The sequence below is a fragment of the Mandrillus leucophaeus genome, unplaced genomic scaffold, assembly GCF_000951045.1.
Source record: "Mandrillus leucophaeus isolate KB7577 unplaced genomic scaffold, Mleu.le_1.0 Scaffold365, whole genome shotgun sequence".
NCBI lineage: Eukaryota > Metazoa > Chordata > Mammalia > Primates > Cercopithecidae > Mandrillus > Mandrillus leucophaeus.
The window spans coordinates 1,536,102-1,556,307 of record NW_012103865.1 but is presented as its reverse complement, the minus strand read 5'-3'; the positions used below and the strand labels follow the sequence as shown (position 1 = coordinate 1,556,307).

At 38.0% G+C, this 20,206-nt stretch overlaps 1 protein-coding gene across 4 annotated transcripts in view; it reads left to right on the top strand.

The window, feature by feature from the left end:
• The first annotated feature begins 396 nt into the window (after positions 1-396).
• The window catches only part of TCAF1 (TRPM8 channel-associated factor 1), a 50,012-nt gene continuing 30,202 nt past the window's right edge, over positions 397-20,206 (top strand). For 2 of the 4 annotated variants that reach the window (XM_011989908.1, XM_011989909.1), the window contains exon 1: positions 447-599. The gene's annotated coding sequence lies outside the window, so the exon portion shown is untranslated. Of the gene's footprint in view, positions 666-16,862; positions 16,919-20,206 lie in introns of those variants that run through there. The other 2 variants (XM_011989907.1, XM_011989910.1) reach the window with 2 other exon arrangements.

The window sequence follows — 20,206 nt, the reverse complement described above, 5'->3', positions numbered from 1 at the left end:
CTATGACTGCACCACTGCACTCCAGCCTGGGTGGCAGAACCAGACCCAGCCCCCGAAGAAAAAAAAAAAAGGAAATTGAGAAAGAAAGAGATCCTACTCTCAATTTTAATACAACTTGCTTTTTTAATTAAAAAATATATCTAGAACCGATAGATTTTACTCGTCCTTAAAAACAGTAGTGTATTATTTTATATAAACATCTCTCGCTATTTATCAAGGCCCTCACTTGTTCAGAAATAGTCTCACTTTTGTTTTGTTTTCAACAATTTACTCCCTATATTCCTGGGCGGGCGCCTAGGCCTGCATTCGGGATTCGCAGCCACATCTGGGGGCAGGGCCTTTGATGTCTAGGGGTGGGGCGGCAACGCCCAAGCCCCGCCCCCGTGCGCATCGCCCAATCAGCTCCCGGGACGGCACCTCCTTGCCACCCCCCCGCCCCCGCAGTCTCCGCCTACGGTTTTCCACATCCTGCAGTCTCGAGCCCGCCGCCCTGTGCCTCCTGGGCAGAGAAGCTGCTTCCTCCTGGGAACAACCGCCTGCCGCTCCTAGCAGGTTCCTACTGCCCCGAACCCGCGCTGCAGGGAACAGCGGGGCAAACAGTGAGTGGGGTTCAGCGTAGACTCTGGACCAGGAGAGGCCCGCGGTGACCGAGGCCTGGGCTCCGGGTTAGTGTCCGGGGCGGGGAGCGGTGCGCGGGGTGCGATGCTGAGCGTCTGGGGAGGGCCGGGCGTAGACTGCGGCCTCTCCGCGCTCCCCCAGGTGATAGAGCCGTTCCACCGAGGATCCCTTCCTTAGTCTCTACCCCGTTGATGATTTTTCTCTGCAGCTTGGTCCCTATTTCATCTCGCCGCATTGTTACGCCCTCTGCTGGGCGGGAGGCGATGACCCTTCCTATTTTCGTAGGATTTGTTTTTTGCTCCGCAAGAAGCCATTAAGATCTAGATCTGAGCTAGCAGGCACCCTCGAGGCGATTTGATCTCGCCTGCTGGGGGCTTGCATTCTTCTAGGCTAGCTTGTCTCTGTTAAGCCCAGGTGGAAGTTCTTATCCACCCCAGTGCTCTAGGCGCCCACGGGCTCGGTGTGGGTTTGTGGTGGGGGAAGGGACCTGGGGAGGGGTTGCGGTGAGAGCCGCGCGGGGATTCAGGCTGAATGTTAGTCTGGAATGCATTTGGCCTGAAGCAGCAAGTGCTGGATGATACAGTTCGCTGGTAATCAGCCGACAGCTGGCCGCTGGTTTGGCCCAACCTGCAACGGAAGAAGGCCTTGAGTACAAGAGAAAAAGATCTTTGCGAATTGGATAATCATGGAAATTTAGAAGAAGTACAGCTCGAACTAGACATAAAGGACATAATGTGTCTGTCTAGCTGACCAGCCAACCATCGGTCCATCACTTTCATCCTCCAAACTAGTGATTTGTTGATGAATTGGTTTCAATACTTGGTTTTTAAAATGTTTAATAAAAAGTACGTGAAACATCTCAGAATGGTCTAAAAAATAATGAAACGAATGCCTGACCATCTCCTTGGGTCAAGAAATAGGGTGCCACAGTACCTTAGGAGCCCATGAGTCCAAACTGATGCCCATTCTCCTCCCTTCTCTGAGATGTGACATCTTTCGTGATTTTTGTCTTAATGATTCCCTTGCTTTTCTTTTTAGTTTTACCATATTTGTGTGTGTATTCCTAAAACACATGTGTTTGCTTTCTCAATTTTGTACTTTTATATCAATGACATTATCCTGTACGTATTCCTAAGTTTTATAGATTCATCTTTCATGCTTCCTTCCATTTTCGTCGTTTATGGTGTAAATGTACATAATTTATCCATTCTACTGCTGATGGACATTGGATTGTTTCTAGTTTTGGAGGTGTATGAATTATCTATAAGCTATGTAACAAATTACCCCAACACTTAGCAGCTTCAAACCAAAGCGAACAAGCACAATAAATCATGTTACCTCCTATCTTACAGTTTCTGTGATCAGGAATCCAGGAGGGGCTTAGCTGGGAGTCTCTGACTCAGGGTCTCTCACAGGCTGTATCAACAATCAAGGTATTGACTGGGCCTCAGTCATTTCAAGGCTAGGTGTAGGGTCGAGGACCTCTCCCAGGCTTACTCACGTGATTGCTGGCAGGCTGATTGGCCTCACTGACCCTGGCTGGATACATCAGTTCTTTGCCACATGGGCCTCTGTGTAAAGAATGGTTGCAACATGGCAGCTTACTCCCCCCAGAGTGAAGGCTCCCACAGAGAAAAAGAGAAGACAGAAGTCAGATTCTTTTTGTAACCTTAGAAGCGACATTCCATTATTTTTGCCATTTTTTATCCATTAGAAGTGAGTCCCTAGGTCCATCTCACACTGAAGGGAAGGGGGTGATACAAGGACATGAACACGTGGAGGCAGGGATTATTGGGGCCACTTTAAAGCCTGCCCACGTCCTCTAATATTCAAGTACACTTGTGTGGGAGCTTCCCTAGAGTATACAGCTGGGAATAGAATTGCTGAATTATAAGATTTATGTATATTCAATTTTATTAGGTCATTTCTAAACTGTTTCCAAAGTGTTAAACCAGTTTGCACTCCCTCCAGCAGTGGATGAACGTTTGTTGCTCTACATACTTGCCATAGCTTGGTCTTGTAAAATTTCATTTTTTGTCAGTCTGGCAGGTATGAAATAACATTTCACTGTGATTTTAATTAGCATTTTCCCATAACTAATGAGATTGGCTGTCTTTTTATATGTTGATCAGTTTTTGTGCTCTTTGTGAAATTTTGATTCCTGTCTCGTATTCATTTTTATATTGGATTGTTTACCTTTTTTATTGACTCATTGGAATGCTTTCTTTATATAATCTGGGTACTAAACAATAATTGTTAGCTATATATGCCACAGACATCTTTCCGAATTGCTTTTGAGGTTTTTTTTTTTCTCTGTCTTTATGTCGGTTTCTTTCTCTGTCTCTATCAATGAATCTAAGTTTTGAATTTAATTTCAAGTTAGTAGTACTTTCTTTTATAGCTTGTCTTGTTTGATAATTATTTTCTCAAGATCATAGATTAATTTTAGTGTATCGTTTTCTAAAAGTGTTATGGTTTTGCCTTTGGCTGTTAGACTTAATTCACATGGAAACTGATTTTTATGTTGTTTATTCCATATGGATAATCAATTGCCCCAGCACCAGTGATTTGCATGAATCAGGATTTCCATATAAGCATGAATTTGTTTTAAGCCCATTCTTATTTTCTATTTGTCTAACTCTGCCTCAATACTAATAATTTTTAACCACTATAGTTTTATTAAAAGCCTTGAAATTTGGTAGGAAAAGTCCTATCACCTGTTTTTTCTTCGTTAAGAGTGTTTTAGTTTTACTTGGACCTTTGACCTTCCATATAAATATTTAAATAAACTTATCAAGTTCTCCAAAACAAGAAACAAACAAGCAAATAAACCTGCTGGAATTCTGATTGATACTGGATCAACTCTGTGTCTTAGTCTGTTTTGCGCTACTGTAGCAAAATACCTGAGACTGAGTAATGTATAAGAAACTGAAATTTATCAGCTCACAGTTCTGGAGGCTGGGAAGTCCAAGATTGACTGGCTGGCATCTGGCAGGAGCCTTCTTACTGTGTCATTCCATGGCATAAAGGCAGAAAAAGGGCGAAAGAAAGTAAAAGGAGGGTGAACGCCGCCTTTTATAATGAACTCACTCCCGTAGTGACGGCATTAATTCATACACTCTGCCGTCATGGCCTGATGGCCTCTCATTAAGCCCACCTCTCAACACGGTTACATTGGGGATTAAGTTTCCAACACCTGCTTTTTGAGGGACACATTCAAACCATTGCGCTCTATAAATCATTTTGGGAAGAAATTACTTCTAAGACATTGGCTCTCTTCCTCAATGATCATGGTTTATGACACTATTTATGTCATCTTCAATGTTTTGTACTATTTTTTATTGTTTTCTTTTGGCTCAGTTTTTGTTAAATTTCTAGGCACGTTATATTTTTACTGCTATTGTAAGTATTTCCTTTTGTAAAAGTTATATTTTGTAGCTTATTGTTGCTGGCATACAGAAATTCAGTTGCCTTTTATATATTATATATCAATCAAACTTGAAAATTAATAATTCTAAATTTACCTGTAGCTTCTTTCAGATTTGCAACATAGGCAATCATCTGAAAATAATGATAATTTTGTTTATTCCTTTCCAATTCTTATACCTTTAATTTCTTTTTTCTGTCTTGTGACAATGACTAGGAGCTCCAGTACACTGTTGAATGAAAGTAGTAAAGGGCATCTTGTTTTGTCCTTAAGATAATAAAGAGAAATATTTCACTATATCAACTTAAAAATGGCATTTGCTATAGTTACTTTGTAACCATCTTCCCCATGATAAGAAAGTTCTGTTCTTCTTTTGGTAAGCACTTTTATTATAAATGGATGTTTTTTCAAATGGTTTTCCTGTAGCTGTTGAGAATATATATACTTTTTTCCTTTAACTATATTAAGAACATAGTATAGTATTTAATTTCTGATATTAAACCAATTTTGTATTCTTGGAATAAACCTTTCCTGGTAAATATGTAGTAACTTCTGTATGTGGATATAGATACAATGGTAAACATTGGATATTTATATTTATATGTGTGATTTAAGATTGGCATGTAATTATACTTTTCTGTACTATTCTGATGTTGGTATTATCATAAAATAATATGAATAGTATTCTCCCTTATGCTATTCTTTGGAAGAATTTGTGCAAGATTGGGATTATCTGGTCCTTGAATATTTCCTTGAATCACCTGTAAAATCATCTGTGTTTGGAGTGTTTTTTGTCAGAAGATTTTAATGATTATAGAACTACTTAGGTTTCCCTATGGAGTCAGTAGTGGTAAATTGTATTTTCCAAGATATGTAACAATTTCACATATACATGAGTGTATTAGTATACATATATGTATATGTTTATTCAATATATAAAAATACATTTGACCATTGAAGAATGCAGTAGTTGGGATACTGACCCCCGTCAGAATTGAAAATTTGTATATAACTTTTGAGTCCCCTAAAACTCAATACTAATAGCCTACTGGTGAGTGGAAGTCTTACTGTTAACGTAAGCAGTTGATTAACACATATTTTATATGTTATATTCTTAACCGGAGAAAAGAGAATGTTATTAAGAAAATCATAAGGAAGAGAAACATATTTCTCGTTCATTAAGTAAAAGTGAATCATCATGAAGGTCTTCCTTGTCATCTTCACATTGAGTAGGCTGAGGATGAGGAGGAAGGGGAGGGATTGGTGTTGCTGTCTCTGGGGTGGCAGAGATAGAAGAAAATCCAGATATAAGTGGACCAAGGCAGTTCAAACCTGCATTGTTCAAGGGTCAAATGTATATACATGAATATATATATTCAAGATCAATAAAATTGTTTATAATATCCTCTTATTCTGTTTATAAATCTTTCCATTATCTATTGATATGGCCACTTTTTTATTATTAGTATGTGTATATTTTCTTTCTCTTTTTGTTTTATTTTTTCCAGAACTTGGTCTACTTTATTAGTTGTTCAAACAGCAACATAAAAGCTTTATGTCTTTTTCATATTTTTACTTATTTTATTATTTCTTCCTTCTTTCTTGGAATTTTTTCTATGATTTATTTTCTAAGCTTTTATATGCTTAGCTCATTAATGTTGAGCTTTTCTTCATATGTAAGTTTTTAAAGCTATAAATTCTGTCACTACTTTTTAGCTACATCTTACAAGTTTTGATATGATTATTTTTGATCATGTAGCTTTAATTATAGTTTTCCTTATAGTCTTTTCTTTGGGACATGAATTTTTTAGATAAGTACCTTTTAAATTCCATTTGGCCATTTGAAGTTTCTTTTGTTATCTTGTAGCTGTAGTTGCCTAATTTATATCGTAGTCAGAGATTGCATGGTACCAATTCTTTTAAATTCACTGAAGCTAGCTTTAAAACCCAGTAAGTTTTCTTTGTGTGCATAAAAAGAATGTGTCGTCTGTAATTACATGATGTTCTGTGTATATGTTTAAAACAACTTTTAATTATACAACCCAATCTTACATATCTTTAATTTTTTTATTTGCTTGAATCATCAATTACAGAAATAGGTATGTTAAATATTCTCACTATGATGGTGGATTTGACAATTGCTCATTAATCTATATATTTTTGCTTCATATATTTTGAGGCTATGTTATCAGTGAGTTGTTGTAAATTGAACATTTTATAATGTAGGGACCTTATATTATGATACCTATTCATGTTTTTTGTTTTAAAATCCTATTTTTTTTTTCAAAGATCAAATCAAGGTTTCTTTGGTTTTTGCTTCATTTATCTCTCTTATAATTTGGCTCTAAATCTTCTGAATCTATGTTTTAAGTATATATGTAGTAAACTTGGATTTTTTTAAAGTCTGGATTTTTAAAATATTGTTTGACAATTTATAACTTGTCATTGAATAATTCATGTATATTTATTGTGACTAGTAATACAATTAGATTTATTTCTACCGTCTTATTATTTGCTTTTTATTTTTCTTGCCTTTTATGTTTCTTTTTTATTCCTCTCCCCACCTTTTCTTCTGTCTTTCTTTGTTTGCCCATTTTTTCCTTTCTATTATTTGGACGTTACATGTTTTAGTTCTGATGTTTTAATTTTATGATATATTTAACCCATATAATTCCTATTTTTTAAGATGTTTAACTAGTTTTATAACAGATTTAATTTAGCATACTTAAGTTAAATTGATCCTTAGTACTTTGTCTCTTACCCCGCAAGTATCAAATGTTGATCGTTATTTAATACCATCAGTGTATTGAATATGTGTTTACCAGTGTGTGTTTATAGATTTTTCTTTTTACAAAAAAAGCCCGAGTTATAACGTAGAGTAAGGTTCACAAATACTAAGTGTACAGCTCAATAAATTTTAAATATGTGTATGGTCAGATCAAGATATAGAATATTTACAGCACTTCGGAAGACTTTGTTTTTCCCTACTCCAGGTAATTTTCACTCTCAGAAATAACCACTGTTCAGAACTCTGTCATGATATATTGGTCCAATCTTGATCTTCACATAAATTGAGTCATAAATAGGTATCCTTTTGTGTTTGTTTTATGCAGCATTAGTTCGATGAAGATTCTTCCATAGAGTGGCATATAGCAGTACTTTTTTCTATAGTATTATATAATTATTTAACCATTCTACTGTTGATAGACATTTATTTTTTCCAGTTTTTGACTATTACAAATAAATCTCATTTGAACATATCTTTGGTAGACATAAAAACTTACTTTTCATGAACATACATCTAATCAACCTAAGTAATGTCAGTTTAGCCACATAGCTGTATCAGTTTACACTCCCATCAGAAATATATATAAGTTCCATCAGCTCCAGATCCTCATCACCATTTGATATTGTCACTATAATTAATTTTAGCCACCTGGAATGGATATAGGTACCTTATTATGGTTTTAATTTGCATTGCTTTGATGACTAATTATATTAAGCACCTTTTGTATGCTTACTGGCCATTTGAATACCATATTTTGTGGTGCATCTGTAGATGTATTTTGTCCATTTGGGGATAAGCGGGTAGTTTCTTTTTTAAATCAATTTTGTGAGTGTGTTAAATTATATTCTGGATAGGCATATACATTTTTTCTTGTATCAGCAATTTGCAAATATCCTCTTCCAATCTTTGACTTGCCTTTTCACATTGGCAATTATGTCTTTTAATAAAAAGAACCTCTTTATTTAATTTTTATAATATCTAATTTTTTTTGTTAATAAACCCAAACATTTATGCTTAGGACTTGAGTTATATTGAAGAGAGTTTTGCCTACCTCTAGGTCACAAAAAGATTCCCTATGCTTAATAGTTCTGTCATTCACATTTTGTTTTATAATTTATATCAGATTATTTTTGTATATGATATGAGGTATGGGTTAGGGTTCATTGGTTTTTATACAGACATCCAATCGATCAAGAATTACTTATTGAAAGGCCTTTCACATCATTAGACTTTTTGAATCTATGTTCATTGAGTAATATTCATCTCTAGCTTTTTGTTCTTGTAATGTACTTATGTGATTTTGTAATAAAAATGAGTTGGGAAGGATTTCTTTCTTTGTTTACTATTCTCTGGAAGAAGTTTTATAATATTAGTATTATATTTTTCTCAAGTGTTTAGGAAAATTCGCCATAAAAATCCTTTTGGGCCCAAACTTTTTTGCGGAATGTTTTGATTTTGGACTACATTTTTTTGATGTATAGGATTATTTATATTTTCTGTTTCTTCTTGCCGTTTTGGATAAATTATGTTGTTTAAGGAATTTGAAAATTCATCTGAATTTGTTAAATTTATTGGCATATGGTTACTCATAATAGCACTTTTTTATATTTTTAATGTCTTTTGGGATTGTAATAACATCCCCTGATAATTATAATGGATTCGCTCTCTGTGTCTCTTTATTGATCATTCTTAGTTTGGTTCATTAAAACCAACTTTTGGTTTTACTGAATTTCTAAATATTTTTGAATTTGATTCTTGCTTTTATGTTTATTATATTCTTTGATTTATTTCAAATTTGTTGTTCTTTTTCTAATATTTTGAAATAGTTTACTTTCAGTCTTTCCCTTTTACTAATGTAGGCGTTCAGAGCTATATAGTTTTCCTTTATTAAGTAATTGCTCTTGCTGCCTCCCACAAATTTTGATAAATTGTATTTTAATTATTATTTAGTTAAAATATTTTCTAATTTCTATTGTGATTTCTTCTCTGACCTTAGGGGTGTTCAGAAGTGTACTCCTTAATTTCCAAACATGGGAATTTCCTAATTAAATTAGGGTTATTGATTTCTGGTTTAATTCCATTCAGATCAGAGAATATATTCTACACCTTTTTGAGTTTCTTGAGACTTGCTTCATGCCAATATATATTTTATTTGAGAAAATGTTTGACATACACTAAAAATCAATTATATTCTGTTGTTGGTGGGTGTATATGTACCATATGTGTCAACAGGGTCAAATTTGTTAATTATGGCATTCAAATCCTGTATATCCTTACTGATTTTTTATGCACATGTTTTATCAGATTACTGAGAAAGATGTACTTAAATCTTCAATTATGCTTGTGGACTTGTCTGTTACTTCTTTTATTATTGTCAACTTTGCTTTATAAATTTTGAAGTTACATTATTAAGAATACAAATTTAAAATTTTTGTATTGCTGTACTGAATTGATCCTTTTATCATTATGAAATGTGTTTTATATCTATAGTAACACTTGTTGACAGTAATGTTTACTTTGCCCATTGTACATCTAGCCATACTAGCTTTCTTTTGGTTAACGTTTGCATGGTATACCTTTTTCCATCCTTTTACTTTCAATATTTCTCTTCTATGATGAGCTCTTTTTCTAGTTGGATTTTTTAATCTATTTATATTTAGTATAATTATTTACATAGTTGGTATCTTAGTCGTTTCAGGCTGCTGTGAAACAAATGTGATAGACTGGTAGTTAAACAAAAGACATTTAAAGATAAACCAGCAGATTTAATGTCTGGTGAGGGCTGGCCTCCTAGCTTATAGACAGCTACCTTTCTCACTGTATTTTCACATGGCCAAGAGAGGGAGCTCTAGTCACTTTCTCTTCTTAGAAAGATACTAATCCCATCATGAGTGTTTCACACTAATTACCTACATCTAATTACCTCCCAAAGGCCCACTTCCTAATACCATTCCACTGGGGGTTAGAATTTCAACATACGAATTTTGGAGGGACACAAACATGCAATCTATAAAAATTGGGTTTAAGCAAGGTTGCAGTGAGCCAAGATCGTACCACTGCACTCTAGCCTGGCAACAGAGCGACACTCCGTCTCAAAAAAAAAAAAAAAAAAAAAATTGGGTTCAAGTCTACCAATTTGCACAGTTTTCTCTTTGTCCAATCTCTTCTTTCTTATTTTCTCTTTTCTTGATTTCTTTTGAATTCAACACCTTCTATTAATTTTTCTTCTATATTTTGAATTATAAATTTTTTATTATTTTATTGGTTACTTGAGATATTACAGTTCACCTTACTGATTTGTTATGACCTACTTTAAATTATTACTTCTGTGTACTCTCAATGTAAAATTTTAAAAGTTTATCTCCATCTTGCAGCTGTACTGATTTCTGTTTTTTTTATATGCTTCTATATTCCATAAGGAATTATATTTGTTTAAACAGTCAGTATTCATTTATATTTGCCTGTGTATTTACTCTTTTCAGTGTTCTCTATTAATTCCTAAAGCACTGTGCTTCTATGAGGAATAATTGTCCTTAATCATGAAAAAATAGTTTTAGTTGTTATATTCTGCTGGGAATACATTCTTTCAGCTTTGGTATATCTAAAATTATCTTTACATTGCCTTTATTTTGAGGGAATATTTTTCTTATGTATAGAATTTTAGGTTGGCAGATTTTTCTTTTTCTGCTTTTAGGAATTCTGTTGTGTTCTCATTTTCATCGTTGTTTTGAAAACTTAGCTGTATTTTTTGTTCATTTAAATGAGAAGTATCCTTTATCTCTGGCAGCTTTTCAGATTTTCTCTATGAATTTGGTTTTCAGCTGTTTGAATGTGATGTGTCTGAATGTAGTTTTCTTTCTGTTTATTCTGCTTGGGAAACGTAAAGTTTCTTCAGCTTGTGGTTTGATATTTTTCAAATCATTAATTAATAACATTTTGCTTGTTTTATTATCTCTCTCCTTTCCTTCTGGGACTCTGATTACTCATATGTCACAACTTTTCACCCTGTCTTGTAATCCTGTTATACTCTTTCTGTATCTTTTGATCTCTTTGTATATCATGTTTTCTTTGCTCTTATGTATGAATACTTTCTACTTACCTTTGCTATACTTCATGAATTCTCTGGTTTTTTGTGTTTAATATGCTATTAAAGCAATCTATCAAGTACCAATTTTAATTATTATTTTTCTTTTTTAATTTTTTATTTTACTTTTTTATGAGTTTTATTTCTATGCTGAAATTCCACAGCCTTGTTTCTATAGAATTTCTTAACATATTTATCCCAGTTGCTTTGAACCACTTATGCCCATGTCTGTTTTCTGTTCTCTTGAGTTATTGGCAATTTATTCTGTTTTTTAACCTCTTTCTTAATTTTTGATTGAATGCAGAATATTGTGGATGAAAAAATATTAAGGTTTTGGTTGATGTTATTTTCTTTCAAGGGGATTTTTTGGGGAAGTGGGCAGATAAAGTACCAGCAGATTACTTTGATGCTATCAAAGATTAGTTTTAGGCTTTGTTAGGACTAGCCCATTTAAGGTTTGATCTTTCTCCAAGAACATAGTCCTTAAACCATAAGATATGCTTCTTCTTCATATGTCAGGGATTTTCTTATGTGTCAACTGAAATCATGGAGTGTTTATAAGAACCTTTCTTTTTGTTGGGGCATAAACTCCATTGCTTTTCTCAGAACAATATAACCACTGAAATGACTGCTCAAATGTTTAGCTTTTTGGCCACTATTTCCTACAAGTAGCTCTGAGGTCTCTCGTCTTGCATGTATAGCTTAGGAATAAGCCAGTGACATTAGGGGAATTCATATATAAAATTTTATGTTAACTTGTCTGGTTTCTTCATGTCTGAAACTTTGCCCTTTGAGCTCCACCTGGTTTGATAGTCTTGAACCAGTAAGACTGACACTTCCTGTTCAGCCTCAGTAACCCTGCACTGTAAAATGGAAAATGTCCCAAAGTAAAAAGCCATAGCAAATATACAACTCATGTCCTGTTTTGTGTTCATCAAGGATTATAGTCCTCTTGTCCTGTTTATGTTGTTTACTTTTCCGAGTCTTCAGTTGTTTCCTATATTTTGTTAAGCTTTTATTATTGTTTCCAATGGGAGGATTGTTCCAAAGATATGAGGGAATTTCAAGAAGTTTGTGGAAAAAATGGAATTAAACAATTTAAAAAAAAAATGTTGCCTCAACATAAGCCCTTTCAAGTTCAAGACACTTTTATAAGCAGTGATAAAAGCAATTTCATCCCTCACTAAGAAACTGAAGGTCTGGGAATTTAGCCATGTAGATACAGTCTTTTTACATTATTAACTAAAGAAAAATGGGTGCCCTTCACAGATTTTTTAAGATAAGGAAACAAAAGTCAGAAGAAGCCAAATCAGGATTCTAAGGTGGATGCCTAGTGATTCCCCATTGAAACTCTTTCAAAATTGCCCTTACTTGATGAGAGGAATGGGCAAAGTCATTGCCATGGTGGAGGAGGACTGTCTGGTGAAGCTTTCATGGGTGTTTTCCTGTTAAAGCTATGGCTGACTTTCTCAGAGCACTACAGTAATAAGCAGATGTTATCATTCTTTGGTCTTCCAGAAAGTCAACAAGCAAAACACCTCGAGCATCTCAAAAAACTGTCGCCATGGCCTTTGCTTTTGACCAATCTGCTTTTGCTTTGACTGGACCACTTCTGCCTCTTGGTAGCCATTGCTTTGATTCTGCTTTGTCTTCAGGATCACACTGGTAAAGCCATGTTTCCTCTCCTGTTACAGTTCTTTGAGGATATGCTTCAGAATCTTGATCTTACTTGTTTAAAATCTCCATTGAAAGTTCTTCTCTTTTCTGCAGCTGATCTTGATGCATCCCCTCAAGTGGAGAATTTGCTCAACTTTCATTTTTCAGTCAGAATTGTGTAAGCTGAACCAATTGAGATGTCTTTGGTGTCTTCTCTTCTTTGATTCACTACAAATATTTAGATGAGTATTTCTTTTTATCATTTTAGGATTTGTTAGACTCCCTGGATCTGAGGATTGGTGTCTTTCAAGATCTCTGGAAAATTCAATCTTTTATTTCAATAATAGCTCTCCCACAATCTTTCTGTTCCATCTCTTTGAACCTCAGATCAGATGTGTCTTAGGTCTTCTCACTATACGCTCTATGTCATCTATCCTTTTTCATCTTTTCCGTCATTTTTTCGATTTTAGACTAAATTATGGATAATTTCCTCTACTCCAGATCCAGCTCGGTAGTTCTTTCTTCAACTTTAATCTTCTATTTAGTCTCTTCAATAATTTTTTTGAATTATTTTATTTCAATTATTTTTTATTTCTAGTTTTATTTGATTCTTTTTATAAATACAATTATTTTCTGTTCAAGTTTCTAGTTTCTATTTTATTTTTCAAATGTACAAAACATAGCTATTCTATATTCTGTGACTAGTAATTCATGCCTGTTTCTGATTCTCTTGTTTGTAATGGCTCTCTTTCATTGTGCTTTATTTCCTGAGTGTTATGTGATTTTAAAAATTATTAATGTGAGCTTCTCCTTTCGTGTGAATTTTTGTCCTAGAAATTATTTCTAGACACATTAAAGTTAAATTTCTCTAGAAAAGATATGCGTGTGCATCTTCCAATTGAATACATTAGCAAATTGGGACCACCTCAAATTATTTGCTTAGGGTTTTTCAATCCACAGACATAGCATGAATTAATATTGCAAACCTACATGGAAAACTGGTTTGTGGTTATTCATTCTCATTGATCTTTCTCCCCTTCATCTTTCAGCAGGGTCAAGATAAGCAAATTGCATTGATTTCTTGTGTGATACGAATTTACTTACTATTTACCTTTACCCTGTTGGAATACCCCCTTGGTGTCTGAGCTTTGTGCCGGGATGTCACTTTAAATTACATTCTTTATGTGAGCTTGGTCGTAATGTCCTAGGCTGGAAACCCCATAGAGTCACTCCCCATACATTCTCCAGGGTTTTGTGGAAGCATTGTGGTGGCAGCCAGCTTTCATGCTTGCTTCCTTCAATGTTTCCTACTTTTAGTTTGTTTCTGGCTTTGTGTACTCTTTAATATCATCTCAGTGATGAATTTATAATATTTTGTGTATATATGTTGTTTGCATCAGTAGTATGTTTTGGGACATTTATCTACATTTCTAGAACTAAAACATTATTTTTAACACCTTATTAAAGTTAGATATTTGCATGTGTGGTTATATATCAGTATATCATAAATGTACAGCTTGATACATTTTTACAAACTGGACACGACCTTGGGCCAGCACCTAAATTGATTAAGAGAACATTACCAGTGACCCAGAAGTCTCCTTTGTGTTCCTCTCTAGTCACTACCTGGCCCAAGAGTAAATATTATTCTGAGTCTTAGTATCAAATATTAGTTTCACCTGTTTTTATATTTATGTAAATATAACAATATAGTATGTACTCTCTTGTTTCTGGCTTAGTTCACTACAATATGTTGGTGAGATTCAGCTATATTGTGAAAAATGCAAATCATTCATTCTCATTGCTGTACCATATTTCATTGTGAATATGCCACAATTTATTTAAACATTCTACTGTTGATGGTACCCAGCTGATAGAGAGCAGGGTGGATTAGAGCTGAGAAGGCAGGGAGGGTAGGATTTGAGTAGTTTCCAGTTTTAGACTATATTGGATGGTGATGCTTTGAGGATTCCATTGTCCTTCAGTAAAAATGTGTATATTGGGTGCACACGTAAGAGTGGTATTACTGAATAGTCTTATTTTGCGTTTCAAAATGATACTTGTAACATTTTCAAAATACAAAGTGTCTAAAGAAAAAAATTACTGCTCAACCCTCCCCCACTTCCTGAAGCAGCGAAATTTGTCCTTATGTTTTCTGTGCTTAGGTAAACATAAACACGCAATTACAGTTTTTTTCCCTGCAAAAAGTAGCGTCATACTTTTATTGCTGAAAATGTACATTAAGACAATTTCTCAAGGTATGAATCGAGCTCATTTTAAAGAATTGCATATTTTTAATATGGATTTTTAGTTGTTCATTTATTCACATGTTGTGGAATATTTACCAAACTTAGTATCTCAAAAATTATTTGAATACTTTCAGGATTTCATGGCAGTCTTCATTACTCAGAGCTACTCCAAGCAGAACATTAGAAAGGAAAACAAACTGAAGGGGAAGTAGAAATAAGAAAGGATCCAGGATTTAAAATTGAGCTTGTAATGTGGTGTCTGAGACTGAAAAAGAGGAGATGGAACCAGCTCAAAATTTGAGGCAGCAGCCAGACAGGGTGGCTTATACCTGTAATCCCAGTACTTTGGGAGGGGAAGCAGGAGGATCACTTGAGCCCAGGACTTCAAGACCAGCCTGGGCAACAAAGTGAGACCCCATCTCTACAAAAAAAAAAAAAAACCAAAAAACAAAAAACTCCCTGGGCATGATGGCACAGGCATCTGTAGTCCCAACTACTGGGGAGGCTGAGGTGGGCGGATCCATTGACCCCAGAGGTGGAGGTTGCTGTGAGCCTGGCTCCATTGCACTCCAGCACAAGACCCTGTCTCAAAAAAAAAAAAAAAAGTAAAATTTGAGGAAGCATTAAAACAAAAGAGCATGAAGGAAGGAGAAAACTTACAGCACAAGAAGTTTGTAGTTTGATCCATTTTGTGCGTTAGGCTGCTGTTTGTTTTGTTGAGGAATGATTCTAAGGATTTTCTTAGTCCATTTCATCCATCCGTCCAGTGGACATTACAGAGCGCCTGTTTGTGATCTAGGTGAAGTGGGGGAATAGAAAGAATAAAATACAGTTCTTAACCTATGCTTCCTCTAGTTGGTGCAGTTGAAATGAAACCGTTAATTTATACGGGATGTCGTACCCCGTCCTCTTCACCTCTGAAGCCACGTTCCCCTGGAAGGTCCACTCTGGACACTACACTTTTGTAGTAGGGGAGAAGGCTTTGTGATGGTCTCTTCCTGAGAACAGTTTGGTCCCAGGACAACCCTTCCTTAGGTACCCAGCAAACAGGGGCCAGGGCAGTGAGGGGTGAGGAATCTGGAGACAGGACAGAGGCCATGCAAATCTCCCTGGGTCCCTGGGGACCAGCCATAAAAAGAGACTCCAGGTTTTACAGCTGAGCTCTCCAGGTTAGATAAGCAGATGCGAGTGCAGGACCTGGTCAGGCATAAAGCCAGTTTCTGGTTCCATGGTAAGGTCTCCTGTTCCACTCAAATAACATGGATCAGAATTAGGAACAAAGTTCAAGAACCCTTTCCACAGAGAGAAATCATATTTGTTGAGAAGCCGCTGCCAGCCGCTTGTGCGAGGATATTTCATGTCGTGTTTTAGTTGATTAAATTTATTTTTATTACAAAATAATACGTGTGACTGTTGAAACGCTAATGAGGTGTATCAAGAAAAAAATAACAAGTAATCCACTTTCCTGTTTGAAGTAACTGGTTCAAGTAGTCTATCTTCCATACAATTTCTGTGTTTATATAAGTACATATGAACAGTTTTGAAGTTTTTTTACACAAAATGGAACGTTTTTTACTATGTTAAATGTTTATTTTAAAAATAGTGTATAAACATATATATAGATAGAGGCAATATATAAGTAGATTTACGTAAGTAGATTTAACCCATCCTTGGAAATAGTTGCATATTATTTTATATAGAGATCGTCATTATTTATCTATCGCTCCCTTGTTAATAGTCTCAACGATTTACTTTGAAACAAATGGTCCTGCTGCACCCTCGGGGCGGGCGCCTGGGCCTCTATCCCGGTTCTGGGGCTGCATCTTGAGGTAGAAACTGACACAAAGCAGGGCCTCAGCGGTCCGGGGGCGGCGGCCAAGCTCCGCCCCCACCCGCGGCAGCCAATCAGCTCCCGGGGACGCTCCCACCCCCACAGTCTGCACTGCAGCCCACCTCCTCCCCCCACACGCCTCTTCCCAGCCACTTCACTACCCATTTGCAAATCCCCAAGGCGTCCGCCCCGGCGCCTTCCCCCACCTCTGTGGAAGACTCCCCTACTCCGAAGTAGCCCGGTGTGGAAATTGCTGGACGAAAGGGTGAGTCTCGTCCAAAGCTGGTTTCTGGGACTAGAGCAGGCCCGGGCACACAGACCAATTCAGGGGCGGCTCCCGATGCAGTCCGCTGAGGTGCGGGTGGGAGGAGGAGGCTCGGTCGGGCTCCCTGGGGAGTGCGGCCGAGGGGGCGCACGCTGGGCTGCCAAAGTGGTCGCGTTTTGGGCCTGAGACTCGTTGGGTTTTGGGTCCAGGGAGATAGATGTCTTTCAAAGAGGGTTCCCTACGCTTCTCCATTGCTGTTTCTGTTTCAGCTTCTTTCTACCCGTCTCTTATTTCTTTCATACTGCATTTCTTCTCCAGGAACCTAACCAGCAAGTCTGCCCCTTATAAACATGTTTTATTGTGAAATATATTTCAAAGCTACGCACAGAAGATAATACGACAGATTTATTATATGCTGACATTTTATCACCTTTGCTTCAGCACTCCCTCTCTTCCTCCACCCCCCTTTCTTTCTAAGAAATAAAACAATTAAAACCTCTTTCCCCCCACCAAATCTCATGCCCGCATCCTCCGAGGTAAGTTAGCTTGCATCCCTTCCCTTGTATATTTCGTCCTTTATAATTAATGTTTATTTTTAGGTAACCAATATATGCGTTTTTGTTCTGAATTTAAAATTTTTGCACGAGATTCAGTATTACAGGGTTTTAACCTGTGGTGCTGTTAGTCCTGACATTGCAGACCCGGAAGGGACTTAATGGGTGCCAGTCACCAGCCCATCTCATTTAGCTGAAAAATCTGAACGCTGAAGAAAATAAAAGATGTGTTCACTGTCTCTCAGGTGGCCCGTGACTTGGCAGGATCCTGAATTCAGGTTCTCTTGATCTCTCTCCCTGCCATTTCTTTTACATAAAACCTGCCGCTGACTTGTTCCTAATGATCCAATTTGGAGAAAAGGAGTTGAAGGAAGATGGGGAAAGGGAGTATGGCTTGGGTTGGGACTCAAACCCTAGTCAGGATTAAAAGGTATGCATTTTCCTGAAATATGAAATATTGAATCTTAGTATGATTTGAATATTTATCAGGCACTCATCCAGTTTTACCGTATACCAAACTTTTTTTTTTTTTTTTTTTTTTTGAGACGGAGTCTCGCTTGTCGCCCAGGCTGGAGTGCAGTGGCACAATCTCAGCTCACTGCAAGCTCCGCCTCCCGGGTTCGCGCCATTCTCCTGCCTCAGCCTCCAGAGTAGCTGGGACTACAGGTGCCGGCCACCACGCCCGACTAATTTTTTGTATTTTTAGTAGAGACGGGGTTTCACCGTGTTAGCCAGGATGGGCTCGATCTGCTGACCTCATGATCCGCCCGCCTCGACCTCCCGAAGTGCTGGGATTACAGGCATGAGCCACCGCGCCCGGCCCGTATACCAAACATTGATTCAAGAACTTTACAAGCATAAACTCACCTAACTGAAGCCTTATAATAAGGCTTAGTATAGGTATTGATTTTTTTATCCCCGTTGTGTAGGTAATAGCACTGAGGAATTAGGTAACTTGCCCAAAGTCACACCGTTGGTAAAGTGTAGCTCTGGGATTTGAATCCAGTCCACCTAGTCTGGGTCCCTGTCACCACCCTGCATTTCCCATGCTGGAGCCAGCACCTGTGAACGGTGAAGTGGCCACACACACAAGAGAGAGGAGCAGCTCTCAGCTGGTATCAGAAAGGAAAGAAATGGGGAGCGGTCACAGTGGCTCACGCCTGTAATCCCAACATTTTGGGAGGCCAAAGCGGGTGGATCATTCGAGGTCAGTAATTTGAGACCAGCCTGGCCAACTTGGTGAAATCCCGTCTCTACAAAAATACAAAAATTAGCCAGGCGTGATGGCGGGCGCCTGTAATCCCAGCTATTTGGGAGACTGAGGCAGGAGAATCTCTTGAACTCGGAAGGCGGAGGTTGCAGAGAGCGGAGATCGCGCCATTGCGCTCCAGCCTGGGCGACAGAGCGACACTCCGTCTCCAAAGAAAAAAAAAAGGAAAAAGGAAAGAAAGAAATGCGATTTGAACTGTACACCGAAGAATACATTTTAGTTAACTATTGTTTGAACTATATTATTTTTAATTACAGAAGTAACACGTAACTGCAAACAGTGCAGAGTTATATAAAAAGTTGCACCTCTCCTATTTCTCAAGTTAAACAATACTAAGGGGTAGAAATAGCCTTGCGTTCTCCCCACCATAATACAAATATATACGGGGTTTGTTTTTCTTATAAAAACAAAAGCATATTCAACAATGTCTACAATTTGTATTTTCCCTTTGGCAATATATCACTGTGTATTCACCGACTAAATGGAGATTCAGGCTATTCCTAAGAACTGAATAATACTAAGCAGAATGTTTGTCCCACAATTTGCTCAGCCTTTCCCTTACTAATGTAGAGTCAGAGAAGTTTATATCTTTAATGAAACGGCCATCCACACTGCCAGGATGGGGTCGCCAGGCGTCCCTAAGCCGCAGCAATACCAAGCCACCAGGGCCGGCGACACAAAGAAGCGCTGTCCCCCGCCAAGCGCCGCCCTCTCGAGCTCACACTCCAGCCTGGGAGGAAGTGGGGAGGAGGGGACTCCCGTGGAAACCCCTCCTCTCCTCCTGCTCCGGTCTCCTCCCCGCTCCCAAATCCCGGCTCGGTCGCCCAGTCACTGTGGTACAGGGAAGCCTCTTCCCTGTGCGACCGTCTCTACGCCAGGTTCTGCCCGCTCCCACCTGCCCCCGTGGAAATCGCAGGGTAACCTGGTGAGTGGCCCTCTCCAAAAGCCTCGCAGGCTGGAGAAGGGGCCAGCGATGGTGGACTCGGCCTGGGGGCTTGGGGAGGGTGGTGCGGGAGGCCGGGGCGGGGGTGCGGGGCGCGATCGGCGCGCTGTGGGTCTGGGTGTGCTGAAGTCGGGGACAGAGAATCCCCTTTGTGTCCGTGTTTCTGCTGGTGATTTTCCTCTGCACTCGGGCCCTGCATCCCCCTGCCGCATTGCTCCTCCCCTCCAGGTTCTGACATCTGATGTTTGTGTGTGCTTGCTTTGTGTGGTTGAGTTACCTAAGGGCCTGACCTAGAGAACTGCGTCTAATCCGCTGTTTTGTCGGATGAGAATGCCCGGAGCTTGAGCAGGGTCGCGGGTAGCTGGGACAGAGCATCGCTTGTGGCCTACTGTCCTACTGCCCTTTGATCTTTGTGAACACTGTCTTCGGGACTGAGATCTGTCCCCCACTGGCACTGGCCCCTGGAGACTGGAGTGAGCGTTCGTGTGTGTGTGTGTGTGTGTGTGTGTGTGTGTGTGTGT